Raw genomic sequence first — 16,650 nt, forward strand, 5'->3', positions numbered from 1 at the left:
CACTGTGCACGGGCGGTGGGCTAGACAAGTGTCCTGTTGACTGGAAAAAAAATGCACAACCTAAAGGTTGAGAATTATGTTTTATTTGGCGGACAAAACTGAGGACTTAAGCCTGGGACGCAGCCTCTCAGATAGCTCTGAGGGGCCGCTCCCAAGAGGCAGGGGGGAGCCAGCACATATAGGAGTTCTTGCAACGAAGATCAGGTAGTCAGAACATCAAAAGAATATTGTTAAAGAAACCAGACATCTCAAGTTAAGGAATTTGGCGCTTCTCTGTGTATGGGAAGATGCAAGAGTCTGGGCTCACTGAATTCATTCCTTTAAGATGCACTTCAGCTGTCAGGGGTCCAGTATCCTGTGCTTTCGAAACATCCTGAGTCTCCTCAGGGTGCACCGTCGGGGGCAGCTGCAACATCCTTTGTTTACTGACGTGGCGGGCACCATTTTTTCATTGATACATGGTCCCATTTCACAGATGAGGAAACCAGGCCTCAGAGAAGCAACTGCCAGAAATCAGGGTGGCGCAGACCAGGATGGCCATGGGACGCACCTGAGTGATCCGGGCAGTGTGGCTCCCCAGCTCCTCTGCCTTCAGGGTGCCACCTCTTCCTCAGCAACTCGGGACAGCCCAGAAGGGCCACCCCCCAGGTCAGGATCCCACAGCCCCTCACCCCTGGCACAGGGGGCTCTGAGGCTTGGCTTGGGGCCTGCCCCGAGGGGAACCCCATGTCTGCTTGGTGTTCTGGTGGGGGGGGGGTGCGGGGGCAGGCCCCCAAGCTTTGGGTTCACCACCTTAGAGCTTCTCAGGATGTTTAGGGGCCTGTGAGGAGCTTGGAGGGATTTGGGGGCCCTTCACCAGCCCCACTGAGAACACAGTGGTCGCCTTGCCCAGCCCACATGCATCTGGGAGCTTGCTGACCCCCTGGGCTCGACCAGCTTCCAGCAGAGCTTGAGTCCGCCTTCCAGACGCCTTGGGAATGAGGGGCGCATCCCACTTGAAGGAAACAGGTCCACAGGTCCCAGTGCTTGCTTGAATTTTTTTCATTATAATGTTACTTAAATACGTACAGACTTACAACTAGATGTAAGCTCCCTGTGTTTGTAGCTCTTTCACAGCTGCAAAGCTAACAATTGTACAGGTGAAATACACCCAAAGACGTGAGACCGAGAATGCGGTCTCCGCTAACTGACGCTTTGTGGAAGTTGTGTTGCCTCCCTCTGCCTCTTGGATGGCTGGATATGCAGGTTTGTGGGGAGCTCAGCCCGCCTGTGCAGGGGACTCCTTCTCTTTTCCCTTTTGGAGCCGCCGTGAGACCCCTTTGGGCAGCTCGGTGTGGGTGGAGGCAGGGGGACATATCTGTGTCCCCTGGCACAAACCTGCCTCCTTGGTCTAGGGCTGCCTCTGAGCCCGTGGCACTCAGAGAGCTGGCCAGAGTAAGTGTGCCGTCTGGCATTGTGGATGGGTGGGGAGTGGGGAACACCCTTGGCAAGAACCCCCAGCTCCCTCCCCCGGTCCTCCAGAGAACCTGTTTTTAAAATAGAGTCCCACAGGGGTGTGTCTGCCTGTGGAGGCTGAGTGGGCAGTCCGCCCATCGCTGTCCTGAGTGTTCCCCGCTCCCCACCCCTCTAGGTCCTTCCTGGGCCTGCTGTATCCTTTCTCCACTAGGTGATCAACTCAGGAGCTGCTACCCCAGCCAAGGGCACCACCTCCTGGACACAGGTCCACGGCCACATCTCTGCTTGGAGTCGGGCTAGGTTATGCCGAGCTGTCTCTGTGGGTTAGGCTTTAGAAATGATCACACTGGCCAGCTGCGTTTTCTTCGTTGCTTCCAGGACATTCTACACTAAGCCTTTCACGTGCATTAGATGGCTCTATCCTTCTCTGGGAGAAGGCAGGTATCTGTCCTCATTTTCCACAGGAAAATGCGAAGCTCAGAGCAGATGCCACACTGATTGAGAACCCAGCACTGGAGTGTGAGCTTCATGACCGTGGGGACCGTCTGACCTCATTCACCACTGCATCTGTCCTGCAGGGTCTGGGTTGATAGGCTGTGCAGTAAATATTTGTCGAGTGCAGGAATGAATGCGTTGGCTGCTGCCCACAGCTGTACTGTTCTTCCTGGGACCTGACTGGCCGTGACCATGTCTGTTCCCCCTGCTCTCTGACCATGTCTGCCCTCCCTCTCTCACCATTTCCACCTCACTGGCCTGCATTCAGATTCTCAAAAATATCAATACCAGATTCCTACCCCCAGGCCTTTGCACATGCCATTCCTTATGCCTGGAGTGCTTTTTGCCTTTCTGGCAAACTCCTGTCTGTCCTGCAGGTCTCAGGTTAAATATTACCTCCTTCCCATACCCTCCACCAAAGTAAAAGAAAGTCCTCTTTCTAATCTCTAATTTTTTTTCTTTTTTTATTATATATTCTATTTTATTATTTTTTAAAATTTTATTTTATATTGGAGTATAGTTGATTAACAATGTTGTATTAGTTTCAGGTGTACAGCAAAGTGATTCAGTTATACACATACTTGTATCTATTCTTTTTCAAATTCATTTCCCATTTGGATTATTACAGAATATTGAGCAGAGTTCCCTGTGCTGTACAGTAAGTCCTTGTTGGTTATCTATTTCAAATATAGTAGTGTGTACATGTCAACCCCAAACTCCCAGTCTATCCCTCCCCCAGCCCTTCCCCCACTCCCAGTAACCATAAGTTTGTTCTCTAAGTCTGTGGCTCTGTTTTGTAAATAAGTTCATTTGTATCACTTTTTTAGATTCTGCATATTAGCGATATCATATGTTTGTCTTTCTCTATCTGACTTACTTCACTTAGTATGATAATCTCCAGGTCCATCCATGTTGCTGGAAAAGGCATTATTTTATTCTTCTTAATGGCTGAGTAATATTCCATTATATTTACGTACCACATCTTTACCCATTCATTTGTTGATGGATATTTAGGTTGCTTCCGTATTCTGGCTATTGTAAACAGCGTTGCAATGAACATTGGGGTGCATGTATCCTTTCGAACCATGTTTTTCTCCAACTGTATGCCCAAGAGTGGGATTACTGGATCATACGGTAGTTCTATTTTTAGTTTCTTAAGGAACCTTCATACTGTTCTTCATAGTGGCTGTACCAATTTACATTCCCACCAACAGTGTAGGAGGGTTCCCTTTTCTCCACACCCTCTCCAGCATTTATTGTTTGTAGACTTCAATGATGGCCATTTTGACTGGTGTGAGGTGATATTGTAGTTTTGATTTGCATTTCTATAATAATTAGTGATGTTGACCATCTTTCCATGTGCTTTTTGACCATATGTATGCCTTCTTTGGAGAAATGTCTATTTAGGTCTTCTGCCTATTTTTTGATTGGCTTGTTATTTTGATATTGAGCTGCATGAGCTGTTTGTAAATTTTGGAGATTAATTCCTTGTCGGTTGCATCCTTTGCAAGTATTTTCTCCCATTCTGTGGGTTGTCTTTACGTTTATGGTTTCCTTTGCTGTGCGAAAGCTTTTAAATTTGATTAGGTCCCATTTGTTTATTTTTGTTTTTATTTCCATTACTCTGAGAGACGGATTGAAAAAGATACTGCTGTGATTTATGTCAAAGAGTGCTCTGCCTATGTTTTCCTCTAAGAGTTTTATAGTATCCGGACTTACATTTAGGTCTTTAATCCATTTTGAGTTTCTTTTTGTGTATGGTGTTAGGGAGTGTTCTAACTTCATTCATTTACATGTAGCTGTCCAGTTTTCTCAGCACCACTTATGGAAGAGGCTGTCTTTTCTCCATTGTATGTTCTTGCCTCCTTGATCATAGATTAATTGACCATAGGTGCATGGGTTTATTTCTGGGCTTTCTATCCCATTCCATTGAGCTGTATTTCTGTTTTTGTGTCAGTACCATACTGTTTTGATGACTGTAACTTTGTAGTATAGTCTGAAGTCAGGGAGCCTGATTCCTCCAGCTCCATTTTTCTTTCTCAGGATTGCTTTGGCTATTTGGGGTCTTTTGTGTCTCCATACAAATTTTAAAAAAATTTTGTGCTAGTTCTGTGAAAAATGCCATTGGTAATTTGATAGGGATTGCATTGAATCTGTAGATTGCCTTGGGTAGTATACTCATTTTGACAGTATTGATTCTTCCAATGCAAGAACATGGTGTATCTCTCCATGTGTTTGTGTCAGCTTTGATTTCTTTCATCAGCATCTTATAGTTTTCAGAGTACAGGTCTTTTGTCTCCTTAGGTAGGTATATTCCTAGGTGTTTTATTCTTTTTTTTTTTTTTTTTTTTTGGCTGTTCTAGGCATGCCAAAGTGTGCATTTGACTTAAAGTCATAAAATGTTGTACACGTGTACATTATTATGGTCATTACAATAAATATATAGTTAGGATGATAAGAATTTATATATAATAATTTTGTGACTAATAATATTCTGCTTTTCTATTGCTTATCCTGACTTTACAATTTTATTTATTTTTATCATCACTAGTTCATCAAAGGAATGATTTCTTTTTTTTTTTTTTTTTCGGTGTCTATAAAGTTTTATTGCAACAGATCCAAGCTCATTCATTTACATTGTTTTGTCCACGGCTGTTTTCACACCACAGTGGCACAGCTGAGTACTGTGACAGAGACCCTATGATTCTCAAAGCCTAACATATTCACTCTATAATCTTTGCAGAAAAAGGTTTCCAACTTCTACCTAAATGATTCTCAATCATTTAAAAGAATCGGTCAAATCATCTTGTTTTGATTGAACAGTAATGTTCTTTTTTTTTTTTTTTCACACACACACACTGTATTTTATTTTTACAAGAGATAAATAGACTGACACCAAGCATTGTACATGGATGACCACAACAAAAGCAACAATGATTGCAATTACCAAACATGAAACACACTCATACTATGTCATAATATTGACATTCAGTCCAGTAATCCTCCACTGTAACAGCTCCTTTACTTTGCAGTGAAAATTGATTTGTATATTCTTTGCCTCTGAGTCCTTGTGGGATTTTTTTTTTTTTAATTCAGACAGAAAGTCACAAAAATTATACTCATCCTCATCAGTTCACTCAGTCCCATGTAATTAATTTTTTTTTTCATCTTGATCTTTTGTTAGCTAGGTGTTTTATTCTTTTTGATGTGATGGTAAATGGGATTGCTTCCTTAATTTCTCTTTCTGGATCTTTTCTTGTTAGTGTATAGAAATGCAACAGTTTTCTGTGTATCGATTTTCTATCCTGCAACTTTACCAGATTCATTGATGAGCTCTAGTAGTATTCTGGTAGCATCTTTAGGATTTTCTCTGTATAGTATCATGTCATCTGCAAACAGTGACAGTTCTTTTCCAACTTGGATTCCTTTTATTTCTTTTTCTTCTCTGATTGCCATGGCTAGGACTTCCAAAACTGTGTTGAATAATAGTGGCGAGGGTGGACATCCTTGTCTTGTTCCTGATCTTAGAGGAAATGCTTTCAGTTTTTCACCGTTGAGAATGATGTTAGCTGTGGGTTTGTTGTATATGGCCTTTATTATGTTGAGGTATGTTCCCTCTATGCCCACTTTCTGGAGAGTTTTTTTTTTTTTTAATCATAAATGGGTGTTGAACTTTGTCAAAAGCTTTTTCTGACTCTATTGTAATGATCATATGGTTTTTATTCTTCAGTTTTTTAATGTGGTGTATCACACTGATTGATTAGCGGATATTGAAGAATCTGGGCATCCCTGGGATAAATCCCACTTGATCATGGTGTATGATCCTTTTAATGTATTGTTGGATTTGGTTTGCTTGTATTTTGTTGAGTATTTCTGCATCTATGTTCATCAGTGATATTGGCCTGTAATTTTCTTTTTTGTGGTATCTTTGGTTTTGGTATCAGGGTGATGGTGGCCTCATAGAATGAGTTTGGGAGTGTTCCTTTTTCTGCAGTTTTTTAGATTAGTTTCAGAAGGATAGGTGTTAACTCTTCTCTAAATGTTTGATAGAATTTGCTTATGAAGCCATCTGGTCCTGAACTTTTGTTTGTTAGGAGTTTTTTAATCACAGTTTCAATTTAAGTACTTGTGATCGGTCTGTTCATATTTTCTATTTCTTCCTGGTTCCATCTGGAAGCTTGTACCTTTCTAAGAATTTGTCCATTTCTTCTAGGTCACCCATTTTATTGGTATATAGTTGCTTGTAGTAGTCTCTTATGATCCTTTGTATTTCTGTGGTGTTGTTTGTAACTTCTCCTTTTGCATTTCTAATTTTATTGATTTGAGCCCTATTCCTTTTTTTCTTGATGAGTCTGGCTAAAGGTTTATCAATTTTGTTTATCTTTTCAAAGAACCAGCTTTTAGTTTCATCGATCTTTTCTATTGTTTTCTTCATCTCTATTTCATTTATTTCTGCTCTGATCTTTATGATTTCTTTCCTTATACTAACTTTAGGTTTTGTTTGTTCTTCTTTCTCTAGTTGCTTTAGGTGTAAGGTTAGGTTGTTTGTTTGAGATTTTTCTTGTTTCCTGAGGTAAGATTGTATTGCTATAAACTTCCCTCTTAGTACTGCTTTTACTGCATCCCATTGGTTTTGGATCATCGTATTTTCGTTGTCATTTGTCTCTAGGTATGTTTTGATTTCCTCTTGGATTTCTTCCGTGATTCATTGGTTGTTTAGTGGCATATTGTTTAAGTCTCCACATGTTTATGTTTTTTACAGTTTTTTTTTCCTGTAATTGATTTCTAATCTCATAGCATTGTGGTTGGAAAAGATGCTTGATATGATTTCAGTTATCTTAAATTTACCAAGGCTCACTTTGTGGCATAGCATGTGATCAATCCTGGAGAATGTTCCATGTGCACTTGAGAAGACTGTGTATTCTGTTGCTTTTGAACAGAATACTCTATAAATTAAGTCCATCTGGTCTAATGTGTCATTTAAGGCCTGTGTTTCCTTATTGATTTTCTGTCTGGATGATCTCTCCAATGATGAAAGTGGGGTGTTAAAGTCCCACACTATTACTGTTACTGTTGATTTCTTCTTTTATGGCTGTTAGTATTTGCCTTTTCTCCTCCCTTCACTTTCAGTTTGTATGTGTCCCTAGATCTGAAGTGGGTCTCTGGTAACTCTGGTCTTGTTTTTGTATCCAGCCAGTATTTGTCTTTTGGTTGGAGCATTTAATCCATTTACGTTTAAGGTAATTATCAATATGTCCTTATTGCCATTTTGTTGATTGTTTTGGATTTGTTTTCCTAGTTCTTTTATCTTCCTCTGTTTTTTTCTTGTGATGTGATGACTAACGTTAGTGTTGTGTTGGATTGCTTTTTCTTGTTTGTGTATTGTAGATTTTTGGTTTGCAGTTATCGTGAGGTTTTGAAATAGCAGTCTGTATATAAACAAGATTGTTTTAAGTTCTCTTCTTTTAATTTCAAATGCATTTCCAATATTCTGCATTTGTGCTCTCCCCTTCTCACAGTTGCTGGCTTTGATATCATATTTGTGTGTAGATGACTTCCTGCCTTTACTGTATGTTTGCCTTTATCGGTGAGCTTTTCCATTTGTAATTTTCTTATTTCTAGTTGTAGCCTTTTCTTTTCCACCTAGAGAAGTTCCTTTAGCATTTGTTGCACAGCTGGTCTGGTGGTGCTGAATTCTCTTAGCTTCTGCTTGTCTGTAAAGCTTTTGATTTCTCTGTCGAATCTGAATGAGAGCCTTGCTGGGTAGAGTATTCTTGGTTGTAGGTTCTTCCCTTTCATCACTTTAAATATATGGTGCAACTCCCTTCTGGCCTACAGAGTTTCTGCCAAACAATCAGCTGGTAACCTTATGGGAGGTACATTGTATGTTATGTGTCGTTTTTCCCTTGTTGTTTTTAATACTTTTTCTTTGTCTTTAATTTTTATCAATTTGATTACTATGTCTCTCGGCGTGTTCCTCCTTGGATTTATCCTGCCTGGGACTCTCTGTGCTTCCTGGACTTGGGTGACTGTTTCCTTTCCCATGTTAGGGAAGTTTTCAGCTATTATCTCTTCAAATATTTTCTCAGGTCCTTTCTCTCCCTCTTCTCCCTCTGCGACCGCTATAATGCAAATGTTGGTGCGTTTCATGTTGTCCCATAGGTCTCTTAGACTGTCCTCATTTCTTTTCATTCTTTTTTCTTTATTCTCTTCTGTGGCAGTGATTTCCACCATTCTGTCTTCCAGCTCACTTCTCTGTTCCTCTGTCTCAGTTATTCTGCTATTGATTCCTTCTGGTGTATTTTTCATTTCAGTTATTATATTGGTCATCTCTGTTCTTTAGTTCTTCTAGGTTTTTGTTAAACATTTCTTGTATCGTCTCCATCTGTACCTCCTTTTTCTGAGATCTTGGATCATCTTTACTATCATTACTCTGAATTCTTTTTTGGGTAGACTGCCTGTCTCCACTTCACTTACTTTTTCTTCTCGGGTTTAATCTTATTCCTTCATCTGGGACATATTCCTCTGCCATCTCATTTTGTCTAGCTTTCTGTGATTGCAGTTTCTGTTTCACAGGTTGTAGTTCTTCTTGCTTCTGCTCTCTGCCCCCCAGTAGATGAGGCTGTCTAAGAGGCCTGTGAAGGCTTCCTGGTGAGAGGGACTGGATCCTGCCCACTGGTGGGTGGAGCTGCGTCTTGTCCCTCTGGTGGACAGGGCCATGTCAAGGGGTGTGTTTAGCAGACAACTGTGTGCTCAGGAAGACTCTAAGCAGCCCACCTGCTTATGGGTGAGGCTGTGTTCCCACCTTGTTGGCCATTTGGTGTGAGGCGTCCCAGCACTGGAGCCCACAGGCTGTTGGGTGGGGCCAGGTCCTAGTGAGGAAATGGTGGCCTCTGGGAGGGCTCATGCCAATGAGCACTCCTCAGAACTATTGCTGCCAGTGTCTTTGTCCCCACAGTGAGCCACAGCCCCCTGCCTCCACAGAAGACCCTCCAGTACCAGCAGGTAGGTCTGGCCCAGGCTCTTATGAGGTTACTGCTTTTTTTCTGTATCCTGCTTTGCATGAGACCTTGTCTGCACCCTCAAGAGTATAGGTTCTGTTTCCCCCAGTCTTGTGGAATTCCTGTGATCAAACCCTGCTAACCTTCAAAGCCAGATTCTCTGGGGGCTTTTCCTGTTGCCAGACCCCCAGGCCGGGGAGCCCGACATGGGACTCAGAACTTTCACTCCTGTGGGAGAACTTCTGTGGTATAATTATTTTCCAGTTTGTGGGTTGCCCACTGGCGGGCGTGGTATTTGAATTTATCGCAATTGCGCCTCTCCTACCATCTCCTTGTGGCTTCTTCTTTGTCTTTGGATGTAGGATATGTTTTTTGGTAGGTTCCAGAATTTTTTGTCAATGGTTGTTAAGCAGTTGTGATTTTGGTGATTTTGTAAGAAGAGGTGAGCTCACATCCTGCTCCGCCATCCTGTCTCCGTCTCCTCTAATCACTGTTTTATACGCTACCTTCTTCCATGTTTTATTGGCTCCTTTTTTTCCTTTGCACTTAGTTCAGTTTCACTTGTTCATAGGTTGCCGGTACAGAGGCCTCTCACCCAGGACTTCAGACAAGCATTCCTAGTGTGAAATGGCTCTCTAATCTCTAACTTTTTATTTTTCACGTATAGCTCTTTTGTTAGTGTGTGATGGCTGTATACATTTATTCGAACAAGCTTGCAGTTTCTCCCACTGAAGGATGATCCATGGAGACAGCAGTAGCTGTGTCTGCCCTTCCTGTTTCCCCAGGCCTGGCACGGTGCCTGCCGGTTTGAGGGTGCTCAGGTGCACATGGCTGGAGAGGCTGAATGGACCCATGAATAGTTCCCATATGCTAGGTGAGGAAAGCATGCCTCAGGAAGGTTACGGAACCATTCGGGGCTGCACTGCTGGTAAACAAGAGAGCTCCGTTCTCACACCCAGGCCTTCCACTCAGGGCCTGAGCTCCAGCCCTTCCCTGTGGCCTCTTGATCATCATCTGGTTCCAGGTTAGGACAGAACATTGTCGGCATGATTCACATTCTCTCTCTTTCGCTCCTCCACAGACGCTGTGTGTTTCTCCCCACCCCACGGCTGCAGCCCTCACTGTTGCACGGTGGCCCTGACCCTGTCTGCCATGGCGGGAAGCTCAGCCCAGCCCCAGGCCAGTACTCCGAGCAGCCGGAAGCCGGCCCCACCAGCTCTGGGCGGCTTCAGGGGCTGCTCTGAGCTTCAGAGAAGAAAATCCGTCTCCAGCGCCCTGTGTGTCTGGCCAAGGCCTTTCCTGCTTTGCAGTGGTTTGCGGGGGAGAGGACCTTTCAAGGGGGGCGTGGACGGACGCCAGGACTCCCTCAGCCTCGGGGAGAAGGACACGTTTGCAGAGCTTTGAGGTCACCTATTTCAGCAAGTTCTGGACTGGGATGGGGGGGCTGGGTGGGTGTGGGGGGGTGTCCCTGAAGGGGTGGGTGTGGCAGCACTGACAGCATGGTCTTTGGCTCAGGGCTTCCCTGTTGGTGTTGTAATGTCTCCCCACAGATGATGTCCCAGGCCTCTGGGAAACAGGTGCATCGGGGCTGAGAGCAGATTGTGCCGCGGAGAAATTCAGCACATTAAGGGAGGGAACCCTTCAGTGGCGCCCACCAGTCTCCGTTAGCAAATGACACCCAGACCCCCAGGGTTAATAGGCCCCTCCCCAGAGTCGGGCCTTGCCCCCAGTGACCTCACCACCTCCTGGTCAGGCCAGCTACACCCTAGGATACTGTGCCTAGGTGCAGATGCACGTGGAGACCAGGGGATGCCCCATCACCTCCCCTCAGAGCCCAGCCCAAGAGGCAGCAATGACCCCATCTCCTGACAGGAGCACGGTCACCCTAGAATATGGCGCTACCCTCCAAGACCAGCAACAGATATGAGCTGGGGACCACAGAGGGACTCCAGGGTGCCCACTATAGATCCCACCAGGGCCGGACACATCTCAACTTGGAGGATGACAAGGCCCATGATGCCGGCCCCCCATCCAGTGCCCGCTGTCCTCTGACATCTTGCCCTTCCAGCTGGTAATGGGATCTGGCCCCTTTGCCCCCTGAGCTCAAAAACAATGGTCCCAAGAAAACTGCCAACCATTTGTTCATTTCTTCCACCTCCCAAGTCATTGGGTACCTCACAGGTACAACCTCAGCATCTGGGGTTCTGGAGAGGTTGGCTCCTGCCAGCAGCCCTCCTCACACCTAGTGTTAGAGTTTCTGGGCTGGTCCTTCGCTTGCCCCAGTGCAAGGCCATGAGCTGCCACTTGGGAAAAAGTCAAAAGCGGACGGCACATCTCCAGGTTCTTTGGACCCCACAGACCCCACCTGTATGAGAGGCCAACCTCTTGCTCTCGGTGCTTCATCTCAGCCACCTAGAAGCCAGGTGGCTAGTCCCAGGAGATGGCTCAGCCTGAGATTTGGGGAGGCCCTGGGGCTGGTGGGGAAGCAGCAGCCCCAGGTCCAGAGCCCACACTGCCTGGAGGGGCCCCTGTGGCCTGTTGCATTGCTGAGCCGAGTTAAGCACAGATCTCACAGCACAGAGGACCTCATAGTGGTGCTTTTCCCAAAAGTTGTGTTGCTTTTATCCATTTTTAACTTAATAAAAGAGTTGAGAAAAATCTTGCTTTCTTTGGGTGCTGGGGCCAGTCTCGTGGGACATGAAGGCACAAGCAGACTGATTTCCATCCCACCAGCCAGGGCTCACAGTCTGCCCCTCTGGGGGGTTGAGAGAGATTCACCTTCCTCAAGCACCCGCAGGCACGCAGAGGAGAGGGCTGCCTGTCCTCAGATTGATTGTTTCAGCAGCAGAAGCCTTTACACTGATTCTCATGTATAGAATCCTGAGCACTTTTTTCCTGAAAAATCCGTGCATGGGTGAACTCTAACTTGAAGATGTAATTCCATTGATTTCCATGTGTTCTTTTGTGTGCTGTGAACCCCCAGTTGACACTCAATTGTGTGAAAATAACACAAGCAGCGTTAAGGCAGGCATCAATACTCCAGTGGCTAGCATCAGTTATCACGACACAAATGCTAATGCTCATGTTCACCTGCTCTCTTTTCACACATTTTCACAGCTATTATGAACCATAAACTCAAGAATGTGGACAGGGCTGTGACGGCCACAGATTAAAGAGGAGGCCCTTCCCAACATCCCACTGCAGGCCCTGAACACCACAACATCAAACACACCACCTATCAAGGGGACAATGGCCAACACACCTTGGAGAAAGACGAGGCTGGCATCCATTCCAAAAACAGCCCTTGCACCAAAAATATTGGATTCACACAGTTTACACAGGGATGCGCCACATAAAAACACCCCTTCAAGACTACAGTAGGTAATTGTTTCTTCTAAATTTGTAGAGACAAACATAAAATGAAAAAGCAGAGGAGCTAATCCCAATTAAAAGAACAAGAGAAATCCTGTGAAAGAACAAATAATGAAGCAGACCTCACCAGTCTACTAGACCGAGTTCAAAGAGGAGGTAATTAAAAAAAGTAATTAAGAAAGGTTATTGATAGAAATGCGGATGACTGTAACAAAAATTAGACACTATAAAGAGGAACCAATCAAAATTAAACAATTGCTGAGATAAAAACCAATCTAGAAGCAGTGAATAGCAGACTAAAAATGCAAAACAGTGAATAAGTGATCTGGAAGATAGAATAATGGAAATCACCCAGTCAAAACAACAGACAAAGACACAAATGAAAAAAAAGAGAAGAAAACATGTATGGGACAATATAAAACCTGCCAACCTACACATAATAGGGGTTTCAGAAGAAGAATAAGAGAAGGGCATCGAAAATGTATTTGAAGAAATTATGGATGAAAACTTCCCAAACCGAAAGAATGAAACATATCCAGGTACAGGAAGCACAGAAAGTCCCAAACAGACCCACACCAGGATATATCATAGCTAAAATGGCAAAAGTTAAAGAGGACTCTAAAGGCAGCAAGAGAAAAACAGAGTCAGTTACAAGGGAACCCACATAAGACTATCAGCTGATTTCTCTGCAGAAAATTTGCAGGCCAGAAGTGGGTGGCAGGATATATTCAAAATCTGAAAGAAAAAAAGCCTGCAACCTAGGATACTCTACCCAGAAAGATTATCATTTAGCTAGAAGGAGAGAGAAAGAGTTAGTCAGACAAGCAAACACTAAAAGAATACAGCAATACTAAACCTAACCAAAAAGAAATATTGAAAGGTCTTCTCTAAATAGAAAAGAAGCAAGAATCTATAGGAAAGGGAAAATCACAATAGGAAAGGCAAATACATAAGAGGATTAAAATCATTTATATAAACCAGTACATACATTAAAATACAATCAAAAAATTTTTGTAGAAGTGATTATAACTTTTAGAATGTGTTTGAACTTAAATGACTGTAAGTCTAAAGCAAGTAGATATAGCTATGAGTTAACATACTTGAAAACCATGGTAACTGCAAAGCAAAAGCATACAATAGACTCACAAAAGCCAAAAAGAAAGGAACTCGAGCATAACAAAAAAAACAACCCATCAAACCACAAAAGGAAAAATGAGAAGAAATGAACAAAGAACTCCAAAATCAGCTAGAAAACAAGGTTTAAAATGGCAGTAGCTGCATACCTATCAGTAATTACTATCAGTCAATAGACTAAATGTTCCAATCAGAAGACATCAAGTGGCAGACTGGATAAAAAAGCAAGAACCTACAATATGCTGCCTACAAGAGATTCACTTTAGAGTGAAAGACTCACACAGATGGAAAGTGAGCGGATGGAAAAAGCTTTCATGCAAATGGAAATGATGAGAAAGTGGGGGTCGCAATACTCATATCAGACAACATAGATTAAAAGTCCGTTTAAAAAAAAGACAAAGAAGGACATTATATAATGATAAAGGGATCAACACAAGAAGAGGATATTGCACTTGTTAACATATATGCACCCAGTACAGGAGCACCTAAATATATAAAACAAATACTGTCATAAAGCAAGAAATTGATGGGAATACAATAATAGTAGGAGACTTTAACACCCCACTGGCATCAGTGAACAGATCTTCCAGACAGAAGATCAACAAGGCAACAGAGAACCTAAATGATACAATGGAACAGTTAGACTTGATATCTACAGGACACTACATCCAAAAAAACCAGAATACACATTCTTTTCAAGCGCACATGGAACATTCTCTAGGATAGACCACATACTAGGTCACAAAACAAGTCTCAACAGATTTAAGAGGATAGAAATTATTTCAAGCATCTTTTCTGAACACAACAGTATGAAACTAGAGATCAATCACAGGAAAAAACCAAATACATGGAGAGTAAACAACATGCTAGTAAAAAAAATAATGGCTTAATGATCAAATCAAAGAGGAAATCAGAAAATACCTTGAGACAAATGACAATGAGAACACAACCTTATAAAATCTATGGGATGCAGCAAAACAGTTCTAAGGGCTTCCCTGGTGGTGCAGTGGTTGAGAATCTACCTGCCAATGCAGGCGACATGGGTTCGAGCCCTGGTCTGGGAAGATCCCACATGCCACGGAGCAACTAGGCCCGTGAGCCACAACTACTGAGCCTGCGCGTCTGGAGCCTGTGCTCCGCAACAAGAGAGGCCGCGATAGTGCGAGGCCCGTGCACCGCGATGAAGAGTGGCCCCCGCTTGCTGCAACTAGAGAAAGTCCTGGCACAGAAACTTAGACCCACCACAGCCATGAATAAATATAAAAATAAATAAATAAAATAAATAAATAAAAGACAACTCAAATACTACCTCCTCAGTGAAGACTTCTGAGATCTTTAAAAAAAAAAAAAACAGTTCTAAGAGGGAAGTTCATAGCGATATGGGCCTTCCTCAAGAAATAAGAAAAATCTCAAACAACCTAACCTACCACCTAAAAGAATTAGAAAAAGAACAAAGCCCAAAGTCAGCAGAAGGAAGGAAATAAAAAAATCAGAGAGAAAATAGAGATTAAAAAAACAAAACAACAATGAAATTAAGATGGTTTTTAAAGAAGATAAATCAACAAACCTCTAGTCAGCCTCACCAAGAAGAAAAAAGAGGACCCAAACAAACAAAATAGGAAATGAAAGAGGAGAAATAACTACCGATACCACAGAAATACAAAAACAAACAAACAAAAAAACATACTACAATACTATGAACAGTTACATGACAACAAATTGGATAACCTAGTGGAAATGGACAAGTTTCTAGAAATATACAGCCTGCCAAAATTGAGTCAAGAAGAAACATAATTTGAACAGACCAGTCACTAGAAGTGAAATAGAATCTGTAAAAAAAAAAAAAAAAAACTCCCTGCAAACAAAAGTCCAGTACTGGACGGCTTCACTGGGGAATTCTACCAAACATACAAAGAAGAACTTATACCAATCTTTCTCAAACTCTTCCAAAAGACTGAAGAGGAGGGAACAAGCCCAAAGTCATTCTATGAAGCCATTATCACCCTGATACCAAAACCAGAAAAAGACACTACAGAAACAAATCACAGGCCAATATCTTTGATGAATATTGATGCGAAAATCCTCAACAAAATATTAGCAAACCTTGGCAACTGGCAGCCTAGTGAGCAGGACACATCAGGATCACCGGGTGGCAGGGACTCGTGGTATCCCCAGGCACATGGCATGGTCCCAATCCTTCTGGTAAACATTTCTTGGCCTGGGATTGGGGCTGGGGATCAGGAACGGGGGACTTGGCAACTTTTTTTCAAACGTTCCTGAGCCAGGTACAACTGCTGGGTAGGGGCGGGGAGGGCTGATTCCTCTCCAACATGCCTCCTGGTCCATGCTGGGCTGGTTCCAGGCACCAGAATTCACTTCAAAGTTACACTGCAGCATCCTGCTGGGGCTGCCTTCAGCCAGCACAAGCACACTGAGAAATATTCAGCAATGGAAAGACGTCCTTCGTATATAAACTTCTGTCAATTGGACACCCTTTGTGTGTGGAGAAAGTTTACTTTTATCCCCCACTGCTGCTGCAATGAAAAAAAAATCAATAAATAAGACTAATAAAAGTATAGGAATATTTAAAATAAAAAAAATTAGCTAACTGAATTCAGCAATACATAAGAAGGATCATACACCCTGGTCAAGTTGAATTCATTCCAGGTTTCAAGGATGGCTCAACATGTGCAAATCAATCAGTGTGATATACCACATTAACAAAAGAAAAGACAAAACCCACATGATCATCTTGACAGAGAAAAAGCATTTGATAAAATTCAACATCCATTCATGATAAAAACTCTCACCAAGTGGGTATAGAGGGAACAAAGCAATTTATGACAACCCCACAGCTAATACGACATTCAGTGGTGAAAAGCTAAAAGCCTTCCTGCTAACTAAATTCAGGAACAAGACAAGGATGCCCACTCTCATCACTTCTATTCAACATAGTATTAGAAGTCGTAGCCACAGCAATAAGACAATAAAAAGAAATAATAGGTGTCCAAACTGGAAGAGGTAAAACTCACTATTTGCAGATGACATGATACTCCATACAGAGAACCCCAAAACTCCACACAAAAACTATTAGAGGGGAAGCGTAAGCTGGGTGAAGTGAGAGAGTAGCATTGACATATATACACTACCAAATGTAAAATAGCTAGTGGGAAGCAGCTGCATAGCACAGGGA

At 42.9% G+C, this 16,650-nt stretch overlaps 1 protein-coding gene across 8 annotated transcripts in view; it reads left to right on the top strand.

The window, feature by feature from the left end:
* The window catches only part of KLHL25 (kelch like family member 25), a 50,731-nt gene extending 38,565 nt beyond the window's left edge, over nucleotides 1–12,166 (top strand). For 7 of the 8 annotated variants that reach the window (XM_036844709.1, XM_036844706.1, XM_036844711.1 and 4 more), the window contains one exon: nucleotides 10,033–11,609. The gene's annotated coding sequence lies outside the window, so the exon portion shown is untranslated. Of the gene's footprint in view, nucleotides 1–10,032; nucleotides 11,610–12,068 lie in introns of those variants that run through there. The other variant, XR_005018896.1, reaches the window with a different exon arrangement.
* Nucleotides 12,167–16,650: the final 4,484 nt, after the last annotated feature.

The sequence above is a fragment of the Balaenoptera musculus genome, chromosome 2, assembly GCF_009873245.2.
Source record: "Balaenoptera musculus isolate JJ_BM4_2016_0621 chromosome 2, mBalMus1.pri.v3, whole genome shotgun sequence".
Lineage (NCBI taxonomy): Eukaryota > Metazoa > Chordata > Mammalia > Artiodactyla > Balaenopteridae > Balaenoptera > Balaenoptera musculus.